Source organism: Microcaecilia unicolor, chromosome 3 (assembly GCF_901765095.1).
Source record: "Microcaecilia unicolor chromosome 3, aMicUni1.1, whole genome shotgun sequence".
Taxonomy (NCBI): Eukaryota; Metazoa; Chordata; class Amphibia; order Gymnophiona; family Siphonopidae; genus Microcaecilia; species Microcaecilia unicolor.
The window spans coordinates 61,213,554-61,240,159 of NC_044033.1; the positions used below are offsets into that span (position 1 = coordinate 61,213,554).

The window sequence follows — 26,606 nt, forward strand, 5'->3', positions numbered from 1 at the left end:
AAAGATTTAATGCACATCAAAACTTCTTAAAGTGCATTAATTTGTAGGTTAACGTGTATTAGATCAATTTAGAGTGACAAAGTTGTTAAGGTGCATTAAAAGAAACAAATGCATGCTAACAACTGCTCATCCCTACTACAATTAAAACTTGTATGCCGTATCCTATTATGACTCAGCCTGGCTTACAAAGAAGAGCAGGAGATCATACCCTTGAACCTATATAAAATTAAAACATAAAAGACTTACATAACAAATTATACCTCTCTAAATTTTAAAAACAACCATGTTTTTAGTGATTTATGAAAGCTCCTATAAATCATCTCATGACAAATAGATGCTGATAAACTATTCCACCATTTCGCACTTTGGTAAACATACCCCTGAAGAAGATGAAAATTGAAAGGACAATAATTGTCTCGATGTTATTAAATAATTCTTATCTAACATCATGATCAGTGGTATCATATATTCTGGGGCTTGACCATGTAGTATTTAAAAAAAAAAAAAAAAACCTACCTGCACAACTTAAATATAGACCAGGCTTCAAGGAAGCCAATGCAATTTGCAGATGGTTTTGCACTCTCATGCTTAGAAATCCTATTTATCATTTGAGCCACCATAATTGCTTCGACTATGCAGAATGCAGTTTCCCCCATGGTTTTCACAACGTGAAAAGAAGCAGTTAGGAAACAAACTACAATGCAAAGTTATGCCACTGAATTGACCTTCTGTTCAGTAGCAAAGATATATTAGTAGAATGTATGTGTGCACTTACCGCTCAGGCTGTTCTGAGGCAATGCCAAATCAATACAACTTAAGGGTTCCACATTATGGAGGGAAGTGAAGAATAAACTGCATCCAGACCTGTTTAAATAAATTGACAGGCATTAAGAGGTGCCTTTTCAGTTTTTACTTTATTCTGCTAAGCTACCATTTAATTTTTCTATATAGGAGGAAAAGTAGATAGTGTACTGATCAAGAATATATGAATTCCAGGACTCCCCTGTGCTACAGATGCTCTACATCAGTGTTCTCCAACTCTTTCGAGCCAAAGACAAGCTTACATTTTCAAAAATGTTGTGTGGCACACCGTCCTCCATGGAGCAGGTGCTGTGGACATGGAAGAGAGCTCATGTGACCAAAGAAAACTTACGGAAGCACTGAAAAGCCCCACTAGCAGCAATGAAAACTCAAAGAAGATTGTTCGAGAACAGGAGGAATTTCTGTATACAACATGTGTTTATGTGCGAAAAAGAAAACAGGACCCAGGTATCTGTGTCCTACATGCTGCTATTCCCACACACTGAGGCTCATACCTAGGAAATAGAAAGGCCTGTGTGACTACACACTTTCAGAAAGGGATTCCTGTTGGTGTCTTTTGTTGCTGCAAGGTGCTGAGAGCAGTGCCCATGTGTGGATCTGGAGCTGAGCCTCAGGTAATGGGGACTCTTTTCTGTGATACACTTGGTCTGAGAACACATTAATTTGCAATGAAGCACTTACTGAGAAATATAGCTCTGCATAACTGAGGTGAGACACTGTTTTGGTTTGTTTTTTTATCTATGCTTCAGTTTACACAACTGCAAGTGGCAAAGAACATCCAGGTTGTACCTCTCCTCTAAATATTTACTGACTTCTGGCCAGAAATCTACTTGCAGACCAGACATCCTAAAAGTGGCTACCCATACATTTTTTTTTATTACATTTGTATCCCGCGCTTTCCCACTCATGGCAGGCTCAATGCGGCTTAGATGGGCAATGGAGGGTTAAGTGACTTGCCCAGAGTCACAAGGAGCTGCCTGTGCCTGAAGTGGGAATCAAACTCAGTTCCTCAGTTCCCCAGGACCAAAGTCCATCACCCTAACCACTAGGCCACTCCTCCACTCCATTTTGGGAGAACTCTCCTGTTCTCCACAGTCCTTGCTACATGGTGAAATGAGACTTATAAGATACAAACTCAATTTTGCGCATCACTTATCAGGCCACTTCAGCACCTTAAAATATTAATTATACTTGCCTATCACTGTCCTCTACTCCATATCACATCAGAGCTCTTATTCACTGAACTGAATTACCTGTTTGAAATACAGGGATTACCTGGAATTAAAAGTCAATATAATGTTAGCTGTTACAATGCACTAATTCCTGCATTAAAAAGATAACATAGAAGACATGTGACGCCATGACCACAGGAGGCAGCTGAATAGGTTGGAGGAGTAGCCTAGAGGTTAGTGCAATGGACTTTGATCCTGGGGAACTGGGTTCCATTCCCACTGCAGCTCCTTGAAACTCCTACGAGTTACTTAACCCTCTATTGCCCCAGGTACAAATAAGTACCTGTACATTTTTTTTTGTTACATTTGTACCCCGCGCTTTCCCACTCATGGCCGGTTTCAATGCTGTTTACGTATATACAGGTACTTATTTGTACCTGGGGCAATGGAGGGTTAAGTGACTTGCCCAGAGTCACAAGGAGCTGCCTGTGCCTGCAGTGGGAATCGAACCCAGTTCCCCAGGACCAAAGTCCACCACGCAAACCACTAGGCCACTCCTACATACTATGTAAACTGCTTTGAATGTAGTTGCAAAAAACACAGAAAGGTGATATATCAAGACCCATTCCCCATTCCCATAGACCTTTGTCCAAAACCCCGATTTTGGTCTAATATCAGACCCCTAGACCTTAGCTTTGCATCTGTAAGCATCAGAGTGTACCCTGAGACCGAACTTAACTCTGAGGCTGGTGATGGCAGTGAAATTTCCAGCCCGGGACCAACACAACAGCAGGGCAGAGAACACTGTTCTGCAAATACCTACTTAACTTACATAGTGCATATTTGCAAGGAAGGCATACAAAGAGGAGCAACATGGGTGGGGCTCCTATTATTAGAGGAATTCTATATACAGTGCCGAATGTTAGGTGAACCCCCCATGTTGAATTTTCAGCACAGAAAACACATTCTAATGGATGCAAGGTGCTGAAATGGGGCAAAAACTGCAGATCCGTGCATGCAAAAACACACTTGCGTGCCCATTTATAGAATAGCACCTAAGTGTTTCCGCAGGATCTGCATAGGGGGCGTATCCATGGGGGGGACACAGATGAGTCAGGGACATTCCCTTAAAATGCACACAGTGTTATACGGATCGATGCGCAGCTTGCACGCCAGAATTTACACCTGGCTTCAGCTGCTGTAACATCTTGTGCCCAAAGTTGACCGCCGATACCGGTGTTATGTGCTATTCTATAAAAGATACTAATCCCGGAACACCTGTTAAAGAATACTGTTCATTGTTGATTTTATTTTTTTAGCACTGAACTTTGACCACCACTTCCTGGTGGCGGCTAAGAAAGCAAATAAAATGTTACATATTAGGAAAGGAAAACAAAAATGAGGACTTTACAATGCCTTTGTATCTCTCCATGGTGCAACCGCATCTCGCATACTGTGTGCAATTCTGGTCACTGCATCTCAAAAAAATTTATAGTGGAATTAGAAAAGGTACAGAGAAGGGCGATGAAAATGATAAAAGGGATGGCACGACTTCCCTATGAGAAAAGGCTAAAGCGGCTGGGGTTCTTCCGCATGGAGAAAAGATGGCTAAGGGGAGATATGATAGAAGTCTATAAAATAATGAGTGAAGTGGAATGGAATGGGTAGAAGTTAATCACTTGTTTACTCTTTCCAAAAATAAGGACTAAGGGGCACTCAATGAATGAAGCTACAAAGTAGTAAATTTAAAACAAATCAGAGAAAATATTTCTTCACTTAACATGTAATTAAACTCTGGAATTTGGTGACAGAGAATGTGGTAAAAGCCGTTAGCTTAGCAGGGTTTAAAAAAAGGTTTGGATAGCTTCCTAAAAGAAATTCATAAGCCATTATTAAGGTAGACTTTTGGAAAATCCACTGTTTATTTCTAGGATAAGCAGCATAAAATGTATTGTACTGTTTTGTGATCTTGCCAGGTACTTGTCAACTGGATTGACCACTGTTGGAAACAGGATGCTGGGCTTGATAGACCTTCAGTCTGTCCCAGTATGGTAGTTCTTATGTTCCTATGTTATGTTCTTATGTACTTAATTCAGCCCTATATATGTAACTTACAGAATAGCGTTATACACATTCCTTCTGTATTTAAGTGCCTATAATTATTACACTTAAATGTTAGGAATGCTGATCTTACACTAGGATTCTATAGCCGGAACCTGGATGCCTAGGTTCTGTAACTGAATAGACTACTACAGCCTGCTCTTGAGGTACCTAAATGAGGGTGCCGATTTTTAGACCATATTGAGCTCTTGCAGTTTAAAAATTACATTTTTTGGTGTATACGGTTTCTTTTTGGTGGTCTTGTGATGTGACTATATGATGAAGTCAGAGTCACATACAGCAGTATTTTATCTTTAAAAAATGTTATTGAACAAATGAAACAAATTGATCGTCGTTTTTAAGTAAATGGACCACAGCAACAAAGTAATCATTATTTTGTATCAACCTTACAAACAACAATACCTACTTTCACCACCCACTCCCCATTCCCACCCTTCCCAACCCACCAGTACATCAGTCCATGGAATGCTACCAAATCAGGAACAGAAGGTCTGTGTTCTTATCACCCCCCGAGCTAAAATTAAAAGACTAGTTATATCCTCGCACCCCTCCCCACCCCTTTTAGGTACATAAGAACAGCCATACTGGGTCAGACCAATGGTCCATCCAGCCCAGTATTCCACTTCCAGCCGTGGCCAATCCATGTCACAAGTACCTGGTAGAAACACAATTAGTAGCAGCACCATTTCACGCTACCAATCCTAGAGAAAGCAGTAGCTTCCCCCATGAAGTAGTAGTAGTAGAAACAAGACTTCATGCACAGACATTAGTTGGACAGAACACATGATTACAGTGCTGCGTATGTCTAGTAGTGCTATAGAAGTGATAAGTAGTAGCAGTATTATAGGCTACCAATGATCAAGCCTCTACCCTTTGGGTGGAGAGTTTGCAAGTAAGGCTCCCAGATCAGCAAAAATTGCTTTTTTTAAGTTTGCGTGAGCCCTTTGCATCTTTAGCCTCCCAAGTGGCCAATAAATGTAGTTGATTTCTCCAATGCTAGAAACTGGAGGTTCTGAAGATAATCAACATTGTTGGGTGCATTTGCACACCACCAAACACATCTTATGAAATAACATGATGTTGCCCATTTGCCGACTCCTGTATGCCCCCAACTTATCTAATAAAACCTGTTTCACTGTACCCGATACCCCACCCCCAACAACAGATATTATGTATCTTCAAATTTCTGCCCAAAAATCCTGTACCTTAGGGCAAAGCCAAAATGAGTGATAAAAGGAATAGGTATTCTACCCACATTTAGGGCAGAGGTAAGTCTGTATTCCCCCCCCCCCCCCCCCCCATACAATATAATTGTAACTGAGCAAAACTAAACTCAGTGGAGAACTCTAAAATAGCATTCCCTAAGTCTCGCATTAGTAGTGAGGCCTGGAATACTTCATAGACTTTTCAAGATATCCCATTTTGGGAAGGGGGAATAGCCAAGTCCCTCTCCAAGCGATGTTTCAGATCCTTTAAATTCTTTGAGTTACAGCCTGATGTAGGCTGGAAATTCATACTTCATTTTCAGATATACCATTTTAAAAATCCCCATATTCGGACATTTATTCTCTTAAGAGCCCACTGTTCAAGGAGGTAAAGAATCTGGCAATAAGCAAATCTATTTCCCCAGGTCACCCCTATACAAGCCTGTAACTCCTCAAAGGGGAAGAGGTCCCCTGCCCTTCCTATCAGATGTAACAACAAATAGATACCCTTTTGTTCCCACAATACAAAAGTTTTATTGTCTAACCCCAGCTCAAAAAGCCACATTCCTTCTTATGGAAATTTGGTCCATCACAGAAAAATCCTCTCCCAAATGTTTGACAAGGACACTCTACACAGCCCCTAAAGGGCTGAGCAGCATGCTCTGGTTGAAATCCTGAGGAAGCTGATTAAACTGGTTATGCAACAAAGAGAAGAAGTTAAAAGGGGCATAATATGCTCTTTCAAGGTCTAAGGGTGTATGAAGAACCAATCCTTTAAATGTCTCAACAAGCATGCCTGGTTATATAACTTGACACTGGGAAGTCCCAAGCCCCCTTGTCGCCATCCCTCCAGCCACAATGAGATTTTCATCTTTGGTTTCTTATAGCCCAAAGATTATTAAGACCTTTTAGATCATTCTGCACAGAATGTTGAGCATTATTAGGAAAGGGATGGAAAACAAACACGAGGATGTTATAATGCCGTTGTATCGCTCCATGGTGCGACCGCACCTTGAGTATTGTGTCCAATTCTGGTCGCCGCATCTCAAAAAAAATATAAAGGAATTAGAGAAGGTGCAGAGAAGGGCAACAAAAATGATAAAGGGAATGGAACGACTTCCCTATGAGGAAAGGCTGAGAAGGTTAGGGCTCTTCAGCTTGGAGAAAAGGCGGCTGAGGGGTAATATGTTAGAAGTCTACAAGATAATGAGCGGATTAGAGCGGACAGATGTGACGCATTTGTTTACACTTTCAAACAACAACAAAACCAGGGGACACAAGATGAAGCTAGAATATGGTAGATTTAAAACAAATAGGAGAAAGTTTTTCTTTACTCAGCGTGTAGTTAGACTCTGGAACTCGTTGCCAGAGAATGTAGTGAAAGCAGCTGGCCTTACGGAATTTAAAGGGGGTTTGGACAGATTCCTGAGGGAAAAGTCCATTGAACATTATTTTAAAATTTTCGGGGAGGGGGGGGGTTGCCGGGTTCTTGAAGCCTGGATTGACCGCTGTCGGAGACAGGATGCTGGGCTTGATGGACCCTTGGTGCTTATGTACTTATGTGGTGCAAAGGTAATGTTTGCAAATGATAAAGCCATTTTGGAAAGATCACCATTTTTACCAAGGCTATCCTACCTAACAGCATGAGAAGATCCCTCCAGCTCTGCAGCTGTCATCTAGTTTCATCCATCAGGACATTCAACTGATACAATGCTTGAACTTCCACTACTAATTGAATGACCATGTACTTAAAGGAGCGTTCTGCCCAACACAAAGGAAACCCTGGGCCCCAGGATCTCCGCAATCATGCAGACGATGGTAGAGCCTCCGATTTGGTTATGTTTAATCAGAATCCTGCATAAATCTCCATATTCTCTAAATGTCTCCAAAAGCACCTGAAGGGATTGTCGAAGAACAGTAAGATTAACCAACAGATCATCAGCAAATGCTGCCACCTTAAAACAAACCTGCTCCACCATCTCACCATGAATGGCCGAATTATCCATGATGTCATGTAGCAAAGGATCTAATGTTAAAACAAAAAGGAGAGGAGAGAGTGGACATCCCTGCCTTGTCCCTTGAGAAATTAAAAAATCAGGCAAGTCTTGCCATTGACTAATAACCTAGCTCGCGGTGCTGCATACAAGGCTCTTAGAACCGACACAAAGGGGCCAGCAAAGCTATATTTATCTAATAAGTCAAAAAGAAAATCCCAATGAACCCGGTCGAAAGCTTTTTCCGTGTCAAAACTAATAAGAAGTGAATGAAGATCCTTCCTATTTTGAGACTCCAACATAGCCAAGTTTTCTGAAGATTCTTAGATACAGAATGGCCGCGAACAAAGCCAACTTGGGACTCAGGATAGAAGAAGTCGATCAGGCAGTTCGCCAGTATCCTGGCCAACAACATCACCTCATAGTTCAATAACATAATAGAATGGTAAGATTCAGTGAGAGTGGGGTTCAGCCACGGCTTAGGGAGTACAATAATTGGCATTATGTTAAGCGATACTGGTAGGGATTCAGAAGCCACAACTTCATTAAACATATACGTGAGGCAGTAATTTATAAAATTTGGCTCTAAAGCCATCAACATTTGATGCTTTCAAGAGAGGACTGTGTTGGATCACCATATATACTTCATCAGCTTGAATAGGCTCATTCAAAAAATCTCTACCCGCCTGAGTTAAGGTAGGCAAAGAGATATTATCTAAATGTTTGACAGCCCTTTAACAGGCAGGGCAGCATACAGTTACCTATAATAGGAATAAAAAATATCGCAAATATCCTCATCCTTAGTAACACGACCTGCTGACCCATCACACATGGTTAAGATCTTCTAATGACCCCCTTGCACCGATACCAAATAAGCTAAAAATCCACCAGCCTTATTTCCATGGCGGTACAACATATATTTATAGTGAATTTGGAACTTGACCGTCCACTGGTGCAGAAGTTCATTCAGCCCCGTCTGAAGACCTAAAACCTGTTGTTTATGGCCTACAGAATGTGTAGCACCCAACCTTTGACATGCTAATTGGAGCTGGTGCCCCAGTTTCAGTATTTCCCTATCTCTAGCCTTCCCGACATGATGAGAGTAGCTGATGATCTCCCCCGTAATTCAGCTTTTGTTGCTTCCCATAGATGACAGAGTGAGGCTCATGGAAAGCATTCTGGGTTTTATAATCCCCCTAACATTTAAGCAATGTTTCTTTCAAAGCAGAATCTTTGTAAAGGTCCAATAGAAATACCCAGTGCCGACCAGAACGGGTATCTGCCCTCAGGGTCCAATCCATCCACACCCAAACATGATCAGAAATTATATAAGGCCTTATTTCTGCCTTGAGCACGAAGTCAAATAGACAGCTAGAAACTAGCAAGTAATCGATACAAGACTGTGTGGAATGTGCCCTGGACAAGTGGGTGTATACACATTCCAAAAGGCATAGCAGCCGCCAAACATCTAAAACAGTACACAGGTTGGGTAGGCCCTGGCTGGAACTATAAGAGGCAGAAGGACCACTGGCAAGCAAAAAAAAAAAAAAAGAAAAGAAGGGCCCACTCCCGTTCAGCATGAAGCATCAGGAATAACAATACATAAGAAGTCGTTAAATGAGCGGGTGGCCCGCGGAGGACCCACAGGTCAATCAGGAGTCCAATCTGTACCTCTCAAGAGTACAATGCAGGCACGGATGTCATCGTAAACCAGTCTATTACAGCAAACATTGTGCACCTACTGGGGTACAAATGACATCCACATAAAAAGTCTCATGGTTTCATTAGGTATGCGGTGAACCGCAGGCCACCCAAAATCCAAAAGGTAGTCCAAGGCAACCTCTGTTAAGAACAAAGCGGGTGCATCCGCCATCACAGTGCAGCCTCAAAGAACAAGCTGTGCATGTCCCCTTGGGCTCAAGAGTCAGTAAGAGGAGCCCAGTTACAGTAGGCATAAATAACTTCAAGCAAGACAAAAGAGATGGAAAAAAAGGGGGGGCAAGCACCCAGTGTCCAGGAATCCCAAGCACCCAAGTCGCCCAACCCCTTACTGAAATGCCATAAGAAGTCCAAAACAATTGATGTCAATCCTTGGGCAGGAGGGCAGATAGCTCCAAACTTGTCCGTTGCCAACAGGGCCTCCAATGGTCAAGATGACTCCTGGTCCTGGAGTCTTCTCCGCTGCACAGCCGCAAGGCGTTGCTCATTCCCTCCCCAAAGATAAAGTAGCCCCAGGCAGCACAGCAATCAGGAAGTACCTTTCCAACAGTTAGCCTTCCAGGCAGCACAGCAATCAGGAAGTACCTTTCCAACAGTTAGCCTTGGGAAGTAGTAGACATACCCTCCCCTTCTTCAATCCAGAGAATAAGTTCACAAGCCTCCGCCACTGTTGCGCAAATATGGGCTATGCAATTATAAGTCACTCATAGCATAGAGGGATACATGAGAGCAAATCTAATTTTAAGTCAGATTAGCTTGGAACAAAAAGAGGCAAAAACCATGGCTGGGCAGCTACCTTAGTGGAACAGTCTTGGAAAAATAGAATTCGCTTATTTTCATAAGTCAAAGGCTTCCCAGAATGTATCGCTTGCATAATTGCAGTTTTGTGAGCAAGGTTAAGTAGCTTCAAGATGATCACTCTCGGCTTAATAGCTGCAGTCTGCTTAGGGCCCACACGGTGTGCACACTCTACTCGCAGCAGCCCACAGCATTATGGGAGATGGAGTTCTCTCTGCAGCCACAGTTCAAGAAAACCAGTAACTTCTTTGTCTGCTATCAATTCTGGTAATACGACCAAAAGTAAGTTATTCCTCCTAGATTTGTTTTCCAGATCCTCTACTTTTTCTTCTACTGCTGAGAAACTTCAATCAACAAGACACAATCCTTCACGGCGTTCATCCTGGTCTGGTAACCCACACAATCCCCAGATAGCTCTTCCAGCTGATTTTGCATGCGTTCAAGTTTAGAGGCTATTGGGCTTCATCTCCTCTTCAACATCTCTTCCAGCACTGAAGTCATCTCTACCGTGACTTCTGCAACCGAGGCTGAAGAAACTGTCCTGCTGGGCTGGAAGGCGCCACCATTTTACTGTCAGCTGCCCTGCTGCTGTCTTGATCCTGAGCTGGAAATTTCACCATCACCTGCCTCAGTTGGGTCTCTGGGTACACTCTGATGCTTACAGATGCAAAGATAAGGTCTAGGGGTCCAATAGACCATTATCGGGTGGCCAGAGAAGCCCTCTACAGCTGCCTTCTGTGGTCATGGCATCATGTGATCCTCCCTATGTACAGAAGTATTTTAATGAAAGATCAAATACTCCAAGATGACTTTTTGCCCAGCATGCACACCATATGATTGCATGAGAAGCTTGAGATACGAGAAAGATCAAAGTAAAGCTAAAGAATGATGAAAAGAATATGTAATACTTTGGTACCCTCCCTAAAGGGCCACAAGAACTCAACTCACTTACTGAGGATATATCTATTATTCCCATGAAGGCATTATAAAGTGTTTTCTTAGGATATTACTTTCTTCTCAAAATTTGCTTTTTTCCCCCTTTATAACAGTCCTAAGGATGTTTTTAAAAACAGTGATCATGGAAATGTTTTGCTACACAAAATAATTTATAGCAACATTCAATTACACAGATTCTGTATCAACATCCCATAAGTAAAGTATGTCCACCTCCTCCTGCAGATCATTAAGCATGTGTAAGCTGAAATGCTAGGCAAAAAAACCAAAACATAACTTATAGGCACGGAAGATTAGAATTTCTGACAACTTTTAAGGCCAATTCCCAAATGATCTCATTAACTGTGCAAGTAATGGGAGAAATCCAGAGTAATCTGGGTAACTCTGACCTTTGCCCCACAGGTTGCAGTTTACAATTAAAGTAGATATTAGCAAAAATTCTTAAGTTCAATTGAAAACCCCTTGGAAACGTGCGATTTTTTGTTCTACTAATGTTTTTTTCCACAAATGTACTTTGTCCCAAAGTGGGAAGCAAGCCTAATATCCAAAAACTGTATTTCACTTAAAACTTCTGGTTTCAAATTGCATCATAGCCTGACTTAAAAACAAAAAGGTTCCTCCTTAAACGTGCCAGTATTAGAGATTGGTGTGATCTAACCCTAACAGGATGCAAAGCTGTGTCCACCTTCTACATGATTCTACATGACCTCCAATACAATCCACCCTCCAAATTACAAGAAACCTGGTGTTTGGTATTTCAGAATATTTCTTTACAACTGAATTGGAAGTTGCTCTGGAATACAATTAATTGTCCTCTTTTGGCTGCAAGCATATCTTAAACATTATTTTTCCTCCTATACAGAGGCAACATGGACTCCTCAGAAGATGTGGAATGCTAAATTGAGTGATATATCTACCTGCTGGCACTGCTCCAAACTTGGAACTTTATCCCAGATATTTGCTTACCCTCCTGTCCACTTCTGGGCTGAAATATGGACTACAATTCAACAAATTTCATAACACTCCATTGATTTGTCCTTAGATGCTATCTTACTATGTTCCGTTCACCTTGGTTTCAGAGGTCTTGCATGCAAACCTAAATTAATTGATGCTCTGATTGCAATAGCTATACAATGAATTTTTAAATGCTAGAAAAACCTAAATTTATTGAATAGCACATTTGGTGGAATTCTGTTTGTCTATATAGATAATACGAACTTCATGCTGCCAAAAAACCACAAGCTTATATGTTTGTTTTTTAACTGTAAATGTTTATTAATATTTGTGAAAAGGTTTTATACATGGCCATGTTACAGTCAACAATAGAACTACTAACAAAGGGAATCTCACTACTCATATACATCCCCAAAATGAATCATCAAATGAGAAAACCCTTATCTATAAACATAACTCCCAACTGCTTACAAAAGTAATGGCTCAAGTCATTATTGTCGCACCCTATGACCAATACTAAACTTCATGAAAGTCCCCTCCCCCCCTTCCCATCCTTCCCCCCCTCCCAATTGAGAGAATACATGCACTACCCTTGTATTGAGCTTGTAGTTCCATGTACAGTGGTGGAAATAAGTATTTGATCCCTTGCTGATTTTGTAAGTTTGCCCACTGACAAAGACATGAGCAGCCCATAATTGAAGGGTAGGTTATTGGTAACAGTGAGAGATAGCACATCACAAATTAAATCCGGAAAATCACATTGTGGAAAGTATATGAATTTATTTGCATTCTGCAGAGGGAAATAAGTATTTAATCCCTCTGGCAAACAAGACCTAATACTTGGTGGCAAAACCCTTGTTGGCAAGCACAGCGGTCAGACGTCTTCTGTAGTTGATGATGAGGTTTGCACACATGTCAGGAGGAATTTTGGTCCACTCCTCTTTGCAGATCATCTCTAAATCATTAAGAGTTCTGGGCTGTCGCTTGGCAACTCGCAGCTTCAGCTCCCTCCATAAGTTTTCAATGGGATTAAGGTCTGGTGACTGGCTAGGCCACTCCATGACCCTAATGTGCTTCTTCCTGAGCCACTCCTTTGTTGCCTTGGCTGTATGTTTTGGGTCATTGTCGTGCTGGAAGACCCATCCACGACCCATTTTTAAGGCCCTGGCGGAGGGAAGGAGGTTGTCACTCAGAATTGTACGGTACATGGCCCCATCCATTCTCCCATTGATGCGGTGAAGTAGTCCTGTGCCCTTAGCAGAGAAACACCCCCAAAACATAACATTTCCACCTCCATGCTTGACAGTGGGGACGGTGTTCTTTGGGTCATAGGCAGCATTTCTCTTCCTCCAAACACGGCGAGTTGAGTTCATGCCAAAGAGCTCAATTTTTGTCTCATCTGACCACAGCACCTTCTCCCAATCACTCTCGGCATCATCCAGGTGTTCACTGGCAAACTTCAGACGGGCCGTCACATGTGCCTTCCGGAGCAGGGGGACCTTGCGGGCACTGCAGGATTGCAATCCGTTATGTCGTAATGTGTTACCAATGGTTTTCGTGGTGACAGTGGTCCCAGCTGCCTTGAGATCATTGACAAGTTCCCCCCTTGTAGTTGTAGGCTGATTTCTAACCTTCCTCATGATCAAGGATACCCCACGAGGTGAGATTTTGCGTGGAGCCCCAGATCTTTGTCAATTGACAGTCATTTTGTACTTCTTCCATTTTCTTACTATGGCACCAACAGTTGTCTCCTTCTCGCCCAGCGTCTTACTGATGGTTTTGTAGCCCATTCCAGCCTTGTGCAGGTGTATGATCTTGTCCCTGACATCCTTAGACAGCTCCTTGCTCTTGGCCATTTTGTAGAGGTTAGAGTCTGACTGATTCACTGAGTCTGTGGACAGGTGTCTTTCATACAGGTGACCATTGCCGACAGCCGTCTGTCATGCAGGTAACGAGTTGATTTGGAGCATCTACCTGGTCTGTAGGGGCCAGATCTCTTACTGGTTGGTGGGGGATCAAATACTTATTTCCCTCTGCAGAATGCAAATAAATTCATATACTTTCCACAATGTGATTTTCCGGATTTAATTTGTGATGTGCTATCTCTCACTGTTACCAATAACCTACCCTTCAATTATGGGCTGCTCATGTCTTTGTCAGTGGGCAAACTTACAAAATCAGCAAGGGATCAAATACTTATTTCCACCACTGTATGTAACTAAGAAAAGGTATAATTGAGAGGTAGAATCCCAGCTGCGAGATCTCTTTTCCCTGGTCCTATGCCTTCCCTGCCATCAGTATGAGCGCACCTATGTACTTGAGGGCCTTCAGATGTCCACGTCCCTCCATAGTTGAATGTGTGTCGTCTCCCCTCCCCATTTCCCTTCAGCCCCCGTGTAATCTTATCAATTTCCTGATATCCTCTATGGTCTTCCCTGTGTCCCTAAGATTTTGCAATAGTAATGCAAAATCTTGCAAAATTTGGAATTGAAGCTGGTTGTATTGGGTTACCCGAGAACACGTATGTGCATACATATAGGCACTATTTCAGTCCTTGGGTTCTAAGGATATACCCTACCACATCTCCCACTGTTGTTCCGCCCTCTTGTGCTCAATGGGTGATATCTGTCTCTGCTCCTTATAAATTATGGAGTGGTTTGCCCCGAGATCCTGATGTAAACAATACAATCTCCACCCTAGTGGGCTCTCAATGCAGACCTGTCTTGGCCGATGGGCCGAGCAAAAAATCCCTGCTCTGAAAATATTGATGAAATGGTATTTTCCTCCCAAGAATATCTTGCAATTGTCCTATTGAATGTAGCTTTTACGGAACAAAAAGTAACCCAGTTTCTTCCAACTGAGCTCTCAATCTTGCAAAGTAATTCGTGGATCAAGGTTGGTAATCTTTCAGGAGACTAAGAGGACAGGTACCTTTTACACACCGCTGCCCAAACCACCCATAGCGGAGACAAAAATATGTGGGGGCTTACCTAGAGAATGACACGGAGACAAAGTTTGTCCCCGTCCCCGTGGGTTCTGTCTCTATCCCCACCCCATCCCTGCAGGTTCTGTCTCTGTCCCCATCCTGTCTCCATGGGCTCTGACTCTGTCCCCACCCCATCCCCACAGATTCCGTCCCCGTCCCATCCCCACGGGCTCTGTCCTCATCTGCGAAGCCTCGAACAATTATGATTTTATATTTAAATCAAAAAGTATAAAAAGGAATATGCTGTGCAACTGTTATTTATAAATCACAAACAGAAAACAATAATAACAATGAGCAACTCTAATAACCCCGCACCACCACCACCCTCTATCCTTCCATCCCCAACAATAGCTGACTAATACTACCCCAAAGAACCCTAATCCACCCTGTTAAAATGTCCAGGGATACAAAATACAACCTGCTCTGTATGCCCTAGAGGGGAGAAATGACTCCTATGAAGCACTGTTGTGATTTTTTAATCTGTGGATGAATAATAAGTAATCAACAATCTTAGGATTCAGTCTAGCTCTCCTGTCTTCAACAGTCCTTCCTGCAATAGAAAATGTCTTCTCAGAAGATGTGCTGGTGGCAGGAATGTACAGAATCCTCCATGCATATTTTGCCAGTTGTGGCCAGCATGTTTGCTTGTTTCTCCAAAAAAATCAAAATATCATCTGCATCACTCAAACATAAATAATGGTCCAGTTCATTAGCAAGCGTCAAAGTACAGAATGACACAGGAACAAAGTTTGTCCCCATCCCCACAGGCTGTGTCCCAATCCCCACCCTGGGCCCGTGGGATCTGTTGCCATTCTCCACCCCGTCTCCGTGGGCTCTTTCTCTGTCCCCACGGTTACCGCAGGTCCTTGTCTCCATGTCATTCTCTAGGCTTACCATTACATCCGAGCCTGCCCCCTGCTTCCCACCAGGACCCCCCCCCCCCACTTCAAATATGGAGTATATACAAATACGCTTTCTCCAACACTACTATCCAATGGGCCCAGTGTTCCTCCATGTAGTGATCCGTTATGACTTTTAAAATTGCCACCTGATAGTGATGTTTCAAATTTAGGACCCCTACCCCCCTTCCTCCTTTGGAAGCATCAAAGTCTTCCATTTTACCCTTGGTCTCCCTGCCCCCCCCCCCCCCCCCCCAAAAAAAAAACAAAAAAAACAAAAACAAATCTTCTCCACATTGTCTCCCACCTGTGACCTGTGAAAATAATTACTGGGGACGGTGATAGGCAACTGTGCAAAAATTTAGGAAGGACCACTCTTCCCCACCAGGTCAATGATAAATGTTTCCAATGGTCTAAATCCTGTTAGACTTGGCCTGTAATCTTTTCACAAGGCAGAAAAGATCTGCCATTTTGTTGGAGAGGATGCCCAAATATTTGAAGCCCTGAGTCACTACGTTAAAGGGGAAAGCCTCAAAAACCGAGGGAGTGACATTAAACAGCAAAGTTTCCATTTTGTCAACATTAGTTTTGAACCCTGAAACAGCTCCAAACCAGGCTAATTCTTGCAGTAAATACAGCAAAGATTGCTGAGGGTGTGCAATACACAATAAGGTGTCATCTGCATACAACAGTATTTTGTGCTGAGTATCCCGAACCTCTATAGGGGCGATGGAGGGATGTTGCCTAATACAGGCCGCAAAAGGCTCAATGATAATAGCAAATAGTAACGGAGACATCAGGCAGCCTTGTCTAGTTCCCCCCCCTAATAGAAATTCTTCTGATCTTATCCCATTAACTAATATTGCACTTTTAGGTGCTGAATAGAGAGATCAAATGCTAAATAGTAGTAGTAGTAGTAGATCGAACCCAGGAGCCATAGATCCCCCCACCCCCCCACCCCCCACAAGACCCATGTGTTCCATCACTGCTGTCCCACTTGACTCTATGAAATGCTTTCTGAGTGTCTATGGCCACACACATTACAGGCTCCTGTCTACGCATTATGATCTTAATAATATTAACAGCTTTGCAAATTGGCGTCCCTATACAAACCCTGTCTGATCCGGATGGATCAACTCAGGGAGTACAGGGGTTCAATCTATTCACAAAATCTTTGCAAATATTTTCATATCGCAACTTAGTAAAGCAATGGGATGGTAACTAACACATTTCGAAGGATCTTTTTCCGGTTTGGGGAGGACCACCACATTAGCTTTATAGAATGACCCTGGCAGGGCGGAGCTTTCTTCCAATTCTCCAAATAATCTAACAAACCTGGGAGATGCTATTATAATACTCTGATAATACTCCAAGGCGAAGCCATCTTCTCCCAGGAATTTCTCTTTAGGGAAGTCTGAAATAACTCTATTAACCTCTGTCACTCCCCCACGCATGGCAAATTTAACCCCCTGTAAGTACTGGGCAACGTCCGCTCCAGAACACTTGAGTTAGAAGAACACAGCTTCTTGTAGAACAATTGGAATTGTTGGGCAATGTCCTGATGTGAAACTTTAACCTCTCTGGATTCTGTAAGGATTTTCGTTACCCAAAGTTAACACTGCTGTTTTTTCAGTTGCCACGCCAGCACTTTTCCCATTCTATTCTCCCCTTTCATATAGTCCCGTTCAACCTTCCTCATTACATACTCAATTTTGTGCCATATCAGATTCGGTCAATTGGGCTTTCAGCTTCCTAATCCTTTCCCTGATCATTAATGAGGGGTATTTTTCATGCTGCTTTTGAAGGAATGCCAAGCGCTCCACCATTTCTTGCCTGCGCTGTCTCTGAGCCTTCTTCACCCTGGCTGCCTGTTGTAACAATACTCCCCTCATGTAAGCCTTGCCCGCATCCCATGGTGTCCCCAGACTGACCTTCCCAATGTCAGTCAATCTCAGGTACTCTGCCCACTTCTGCTTCACCACGTCTTGTGTTGTTCGTTTTGCCAGGAGATTCATGTTAGCCCTCCATTGTCTCCATTGCATTTGGTCATAACCCACCTTTCCAGTAATTGGGAATGGTCAAATATACTGATTGGATGAATAGTAATATTGCTCCACTGGCCCACCTGGTATCTGTCCACTCACCAATAGTCTAATCTGGAATATGACATGTGTCTCCCTGAATAGAAAGTGAATTGACGCTCCATGAGGTTGTGCACCCTCCATACATCTTCCAGGGCATTGTTTTGCAAGTTCCATTTCAGGATTGTGCTTTCTCTGATCTCCTCTCTGCAACATGTGTGGGTCCTATCCAGTTTACCTAACGCTATATATTCATGTCCTCCCCTATAATAAGTTCTCCTTTCCCCTGAAGCCTAATTTGATTGATAAGCTTGGGAAAGAATGAGTTTTTAGGGCCATTCGGGGCATACAAATTCAGCAAAATAAATTCCCATCGATTTATCTTCCCCGATACCTAAACATATCTTCCCTGTTCATCCCTCCTTGAAGCATATTCTATAAAGGGCACACTTTCCCCCCTGCAGAAAAATAAAGCTTCAATCAAGCCCCCCCCCCCCCAAGTCTCAGCATTTCCTTAGAGTCCAGTTTTGTTGCGCAAAGTCCACTTGAAGATCTCGTAGGTGCTTGAAAATACATTTGCACTTAATAGGGTGATTCACCCCTCCCACATTCCAGGTAGCAAATTTACGCCCTTCCCCTGTCATCAGTCAAACATACAATCCCTATCAAACACTGAACTCCCCTTCTCCCAACAGTAGAAATTCCCCTTCCCTGAAAACTCCCTCCCACCCTCTGCATTCCCAGCACCTTCTCACTACCTTCCTCCCTTCCCTGTTGGGTGTTTCCCATTTCTCCCAATCCGTCCCTTCCAACCAATCCCCTTCCACGCTTATCCACAAATTACTGTAACTTAAATCACACCTCCACTGCCGTGACTCTCTGAATACACCTCAATCTCCACCTGAAACCGCACTCAATAGTCATAAGGGCCTTTTCCCAAGCCTCACTCAAACAAGAATTCTCCATCTTCCTAGTTCCCAGATATAGCTGGTCCATCCACTAGTACCTTCAGCAGAATTGGCGCTCACACTCGGCATCTGACTCCGCTCCAACATACTCTCACCTCCCTGGATCTCACTATCTCCGGATTCCTCTGAAAGCATGTCAAGCACTCAATTCAAATTCAGCTAAAGAAGTTAGCATGGTTGGTGTCACCGATGGAGCCCAGCAGCTCTTTCTAGAAGCCTTTGGGCCACCTCACCATGCATGCTTACCTGTTTCCAACTGCTGCTGTCATACAGGACCTCTTCAGTCTATTATGAACTCATTGTGAAGGTAAGAGGGTTGTAAGGATTCAAGTCCTCTGTCCTCAGAAAATACCTGCTACAGGTAAGTTACTTCATTTTCTCTGAAAACAAGCAAGAATGTAAATCCTCATGCAAGGTATGCCGAAGATACAGACTGACTTCAACAGATAAAAGGGGAAGGAAAACAACAAGTGGTGCTACAACACACATAACCACAAGTTTTGGATGGCCATTTTTATCAATTTTTTTTTTCTGTTTGGAAGACAGCCTAGAACTGAGAAGGGTCATTGGGGGAGGGATGCAGCTGAATTCTAGACTCCCAATATATTATGGAGGACTGTTTAGCCAAACCTACTGTCTTGTTGGGATGTGAAAGTATGAACTGATGTCCATGTTGCACCTCTCCAATTTCCTCTATGGAAGCTGATCTCACGTGGACTACCCACGCAACCACAGCTCTGACATTTATGAGCTGTGACATGACTCTCTATAGTCAGCCTAGCCTGGGTATGAACAAAGAAAATGCTGCCAACTGGAAAGTGTGTGTTTGCCGATGGGAGCCCCCATCCTGTTTGGGTCAAAAGAAACAAAAAGCTAGGTGGATTTTCTATGTCCACTCCAGATAGAAGGCCAATATGAAGTCCAAAGTATGCAGTGCACTTTCACTTTTAGCGGCCTCCTAAAGGAGGTAGTGGAGACGAAGACTGTATCTGAACTCAGGATAGCTTGGGACAAGTATATAGGATCTCCAAGGGAGAGGAAAGGATAGTAGATGGTATGGATGGGCAGACTGGATGAGCCATATGGTCTTTATCTGCCTTCATTTTCTATAGTTCTATATACGTTTCTATACGGTTTAGGAAAAAAGGTTGGAAGGACTACTGACTGGTTAAGATGGAAGTCCGACATAACTTTAGAAATGAACTGCAGATGGGTGCACAAAACCAGTCTGTTTTTGCAAAATCCTAGTATAACACAGATCACTTACTAGGGCCTGGATTTCACTAACCCTGCATATTTTAGTAACCATCACCAAAAATAAGACCTTCACAATCACGTACTTCAAGTGACAAGTATCTAGTTGCTCAATGGGAGCATTCATCACCTGAGTCAGAATAACACTGAGGACTGACACCACAGGAGGCTTGATGGGAGGTTTCATATGTAGCAAGCCCCATATAAAGCAAATAACTAAAGGCTGTACAGAAATGAGCTTACCTTCTACCCGCTGATAAGCTCCAATCGTACTAAAGTGAACCTTTATCAAGGTAATCTTGAGACCTGCCTCTAGAAAGTATTCGAGCAGTTTTTGAGTAGGAAATGTGAGGGGATCTTTGGCCTTGCCCTCACACCAGACAGCAAAACCTCTTCTTTTTGAATTCATATGCCCTGTTAGTAGAATCTTTTCTGGCAGCTTGCAAGACCTGTGGGATACTATCAGGCAAGTTCAGGGAAGACAATATCCACCTATCAACATCCAAGCTGCGAAGGCTAGGGACTCTATGTTGGGACACAAAAGAATGCCCTGCTCTTGCGTTATCAGTGTTGGAAAACAGTCCAGCCTCATAGGACTTCTGATAATAAAATCCAACAGAAATAGAAACCATTTATGTCTCAGCCAATAAGGGGCTATGAGATCATGGCTCCAAAACTTGCCTGAGCTTTAGCATCGTCTTTGTTATGAGGGGTTTGGAGAATAACATACATAATCCAATGCAGCAGGAAGGTATCTGTCATGGCCACAGGGGGCTTTGCAATCTATCACGGATTCAAGGATGGTGAGCCCTTGGACCGCAGCCAGGACTGCGGCACACAAGTTCTCTGGGCTGGCATAAGGCAGGAGTAACAACTTACAACAAACAAGGAAAAAACCAGATCTGGACGAGGCAAGGAAAGCAAGGCAAAGGGGCTAGAACTGGAACCAAGACAGAACAAGGCAAGACTTGGAACTAGATTAAAACTGGGACCAGAACCCAGGCAGAACAAGGCAAGACACAGAACTAGGTTAAAGCTGGGCCCAGAAAAGGAACAACAAGGGCAAGGCAAGAACTGGATCTGGACAGGACTGGACAAGACGAAGCAAGGCTAGACACAAATGGACAAAGCAGACAGGCAGGCAGGACAAAAGCTGGACCCAGACGAGGCAAGGAGAGCAAAGCAACAGGGCTAGAAATGAACCCAAAGAGGAAAAAGACACAGAAACAAGGCTAGAACTGGGTTCAGACAAGGCTAGGCAGGGCAAGCTGAATCCAGACATGAGAAAGAGCAGAGCAGAACAAGACAAGTCACTGCAGACAAAGCAGGGCTGGAGCAGGCAGCCAACAGGGTAGGGCTGGACCTAGGCAACAAGAACAGAAGCGAGGTTAAAGACAAGGCAGGAACGGAGCTTGCCTATAGCAGGAACCGGGAAGAAAGCTTGGCTGTAGCAGGAACCAGGAACAGAGCTAGACTGTAGCAGAAGCCAAGAACAAGGTTTAACTGTAGCAAGAGACAGGAGCAGGGCTAGATTGTAGCAAGAGTAGGGTTAGACTGTAACCTGAGACAGGGAGCAGGGTTAGACTGTAACTTGAGCCAGGGAGCAGGGTCAAACTGTAACAGAAACCAAGAGCAGGGTTTGGCTATAGCAGGAAACAGGCTTTCAGGAACAAGGTTCAGAAACAAGACACATAGGAACAAGAATTCATGGAAAAGACTCACAGGAGCAAAGCTAGGCAGGAATCAAGGCATACAGGAATACGGCTTCCATGAACAAGGTCTGCAAGAGCAAGGCTTTCAGGAACAAAGATTCAGGGGCAAGACTCAGAAACAAAGCTAGGCAGGAAACAAGGTATACAGGAACTGGATCCAAACAGGAAATACAAAGACAAGGCTAAGAGACCTCTTGCAAAGGCAAAGCATGAAAGTCCCAGAGTTCCTTATAAGTAGTGCCATACTGGGACAGACCAAAGGTCCATCAAGCCCAGCATCCTGTTTCCAACAGTGGCCAATCCAGGTCACAAATACCTGGCAAGATCCCAAAAAAGTACAAAACATTTTAAGCTGCTTATCCCAGAAATAAGCAGTGGATTTTCCCCAAGTACATTTTAATAACAGTCTACGGACTTTTCCTTTAGGAAGCTGTCCAAACTTTTTTAAAACCCCACTAAGCTAACCGCCTTTAACACATTCTCTAGCAACGAATTCCTGAGTTTAATTACACGATGAGTGAAGAAACATTTTCTCTGATTCATTTTAAATGTACTACTTTGTAGCTTCATCGCATGCCCCCTAGTCCTAGTATTTTTGGAAAGAGTAAACAGATGCTCACATCAACCCGTTCCACTCTACTCATTATTTTATAGACCTCTATCATACCTCCCCCTCAGCCGTCTTTTCTCCAAGCTGAAGAGCCCTAGCCACTTTAGCCTTTCCTCATGGGGAAGTCGTCCCATTCCCTTTATCATATTCGTTGCCCTTCTCTGCACCTTTTCTAATTCCACCATATCTTTTTTGAGATGTGGTGATGAGAATTGAACACGATATTCGAGGTGCGGTCACACTATAGAGTGATACAAAACCATTATAACATCCTCATTTTTGTTTTCCATTCCTTTCCTAATAATACCTAACATTCTATTTGCTTTCTTAGCCACCGCAGCACACTGAGCAGAAGGTTTCAACATATCATCAACGACGACACCTAGATCCCTTTCTTGGTCCGTGACTCCTAACGTGGAACCTTGCATTACGTAGCTATAATTCGGGTTTCTCTTTCCCACATGCATCACTCTGCACTGTCTCACATTAAACGTCATCTGACATTTAGATGCCCAGTCTCCCAGTTGCGTAAGGTCCTCTTGTAATTTTTCACAATCCTCTTGCGACTTTACAACTTTGAAAAAATTTGTGTCGTCAGCAAATTTAATTACCTCACTAGTTACTCCCATCTCTAGATCATTTATAAATATGTTAAAAAGCAGCAGTCCCAACACTGCCCCTGGGGAACCCCACTAACTACCCTTCTCCATTGAGAATACTTACCATTTAACCCTACTCTCTGTGTTCTATCTTTTAACCACTTTTTAATCCACAATAGGACACTACCTCCTATCCCATGACGCTCCAATTTCTTCTGGAGTCTTTCATCAGGTACTTTATCAAACGTCTTTTGAAAATCTAGATACACAATATCAACCGGCTCACCTTTATCCACATCTTCTTGTTTATGAATGCTAAGCATGCATTATTTAATTTTTGAAGGGGGCATCTCATGGGTAGAGAATGGCACTAACTGATAATCACGTCCATAACATGGGAGCCCTTAGCACCTCCTAAATAGGCGGTAAGTGCTTCTGCATTAATTTGTTTCAGTTCCCATGCACTAATATTGACATTAGTGCACGGCCTGAAAAAAAGTTTTGAAAAAGGGCTATTTTACAGTCACAGTAGAATTGGGCTTAGCACGCAGGAAATTCCCACATGAGGATGTGCTAAGCCAATTTCTTTGTGCACCTTAGGAAAAGGGACCCTTTAGTTTCTTATTCTTAATTACTTTATATCTATTTCTATAATTGGCCTTCACATTTAACTCATGTAGAGTCTGTTATGTAGATCAATGAAAAAAACTCCAACTTCAATGCAACTGAATTGGGGGGTTTTCTAGTCAGCAGATAGATACAAGGGTTTGTTATGAGGCACTATAGTGGGTCCCTTCCCCAATGATTTCCTAGAATACTGCATCAAAATTGACTTCTAACCCTTAGGATATGCTAAATAGGAGAACAAGACAATAATATGTAGCTAATTGAAATAACCTTACATCTAAAACTCAGAAAAATCATCCTTTCTATGACTATGATAAAATTGCTTTATCATGTTTGCACAGGTTGAAATAATTGTGCAATCTTTTGAATTACCTTTACTTATATTTGATTAAGTGTACAGAATTAAGTCAAGGTTAATGCATCCTGTTAAACAAAATAAATTCCCTCCTGAGTGACACAGGGAGAAAGGAAACTGACATATATGAGCATAATCAAAATAAATAATTATCCAGCTCAGCTGGCTGGTGTATGCCATTAACAGCCCTCTCTACACAGGTTTAAAGATGTTGCCTACCATATTTCTTATGTGACAAAGCAAACGTGACTTTATTATAGGTTTTGTTTAGGTGTCTTTTATTCTGTTAGTTGCATAATCCTAGCAAAGTCTAGACCTGTCGCTTTAACATCAGCAAAATTCGCCCTTTCCTCTCTGAACACACCACCCGAACTCTCGTCCACGCTCTCATTACCTCTCGCCTGGACTACTGCAACTTACTCCTCACCGGCCTCCCACTTAGCCATCTATCCCCCCTTCAATCTGTTCAGAACTCTGCTGCACGTCTCATATTCCGCCAGAACCGATATACTCATATCACCCCTCTCCTCAGGTCACTTCACTGGCTTCCGATCAGATACCGCATTCAATTCAAGCTTCTCCTTCTTACCTACAAATGCACTCAGTCTGCTGCCCCTCACTACCTCTCTACCCTCATCTCCCCTTACGTTCCCGCCCGTAACCTCCGTTCACAGGATAAATCCCTCCTCTCAGTACCCTTCTCCACCACCGCCAACTCCAGGCTCCGCTCATTCTGCCTCGCCTCACCCTATGCTTGGAACAACCTTCCTGAACCCTTACGCCAAGCCCCCTCCCTGCCCGTCTTCAAGTCTTTGCTTAAAGCCCACCTCTTCAATGCTGCGTTCGGCACCTAACCCTTACCGTTCAGTGAATCCAGACTGCCCCAATTTGACTGCCCCTATCGGACCGACCGTTCACTTGTCTATTAGATTGTAAGCTCTTTGAGCAGGGACTGTCTCTTTGTTAAATTGTACAGCGCTGCGTAACCCTAGTAGCGCTCTAGAAATGTTAAGTAGTAGTAGTAGCAGTAAAAAAAAAGAGACAACAGGTTTTGAAGTGTAAAAAGGGATCTTAAACAACATAAACAAGTAAAGGTATGTTTTTATATAAAAGATCCCTTCTTTAGATATAGTCTGAACTACAGAATAATAGCTCTCATTGTCCTCAACATAAAACATTTGCTTCTGATCACACACATACAGTGCCTAGTTCCAGTAAAATCTATTCAATGTAGTTCAAGCTTCTGGCGACACTAATTTGATTTTTCATGGCTTACAATGGCTCTTAAGTGTTTTAACTTGCATAGTGGGGGATAGTAGTATAATGAATAAATGCTGGCATCTTAGCTGTTTTAGCCACATAATTAAGTTATTTTTTTAGCACTGTACATTTTTTGAAGGCTGGATTCCAGACAAAATGTACATAAAGCAAGGGGTCCATAGCCAACACTGATTAGAATAGAAATCACGTATACACAGACAAAAAAAAAAGAGATATTATGATATGTTACCTAGAAACATACAGCACGATGGCAGATACAGCCCATCCACACCAACTGATCATATCTGCAATCCCCTTTGCTCCCTCCAACATCTGCTGTATTTGTCCCGTGCTTTCTTGGATTCAAACATTGTCCTTGTCTCCACAATCTCCTTTAGGAAGCTGTTCCACACAACCACTGCCCTTTCTGTACATAAGACTAGCCATACTGGGTCAGATCACTATCCTGTTTCCAACAGTGGCCAAGCCAGATCATAAGTATCTGGCAGAAACCCAAATAGTGGCAACATTCCATGCTACAAATCCCAGGGCAAGCAGTAGCTTTCCAATGTCTGTCTCAATAGCAGACAATGGACTCTTCCTCCAGGAACTTGTACAAACCATTTATTAAACCCAGATGCGCTAACCGCTGTTACTACATCATCTGGCAAAGAATTCCTGAGCTTAACTATTCGTTGAGTGAAAAAATATTTCCTCCTATTTGTTTCAAAAGTATTTTCATGTAACTTCCTTGAATATCCCCTAGTCTTTGTAGTTTTGGAATGAGTAAAAAATCAATTTACTTCTACTCATTCTGCACCACTCAGGATTTTGTAGACCTCAATCATATCTCCTTTCATCCGTCTCTTTTCAAAGCTGAAGAGCCCTAACCTCTTTAGCCTTTCCTCATATGAGAGGAATTCCATTTCTTTAGATGACTGCTGAGCATTTCACCCTGATCCCATAACCCCACTTTCTCTTAACAAAAAGGCATGTATGTGAGAGACTAAATTCCCCTTTCCTGCCTTTCCTCAAAGGTTTACATACTCCTATCTTTAAGTGTGTTTCCATGTATCTTCTATCATTTTCAAAGTATGCTTTTATTGTGAATACAATTTGAAATGGTATAGTAAATGAATAAACGATAAAACCCTGCTGTACTAAGTGATATATCAAATCAAATGTTCTCCAATGCAGATCTCACCAAAGACTTGTATTTTTTCCTGTTGGCCATTTCTCACCCTATACATTCAAGCATCCTTCTGGCTTTGCTACCTCCTTAAGATCATCAGAAAGGATCATCCCAGGTCCCTTTTGTACACCATGACCTTGCACTTTAATTTGTTCCAACCCAACATAAGTTCAATACCCTCAGGTAAAGACTTCCTATCGTGACAGTCTTCTATTCTTAGCCTGAATACACATACAGTGGAAGCATTTTTGGAGAGGTAGTGCCCTTCTTCCCCAGGTCTGCCTTTGGACACTGCAGCCCATACTGGGAACACCCTGGAGATCC

General features: G+C 42.7%; 1 protein-coding gene across 2 annotated transcripts in view; it reads right to left on the reverse strand.

Moving 5' to 3' along the window:
- The window catches only part of DISP1 (dispatched RND transporter family member 1), a 400,222-nt gene that overhangs the window by 280,445 nt on the left and 93,171 nt on the right, over positions 1-26,606 (reverse strand). For both annotated transcript variants that reach the window (XM_030195975.1, XM_030195976.1), the window contains exon 3: positions 776-864. The gene's annotated coding sequence lies outside the window, so the exon portion shown is untranslated. The remainder of the gene's footprint in view (positions 1-775; positions 865-26,606) is intronic.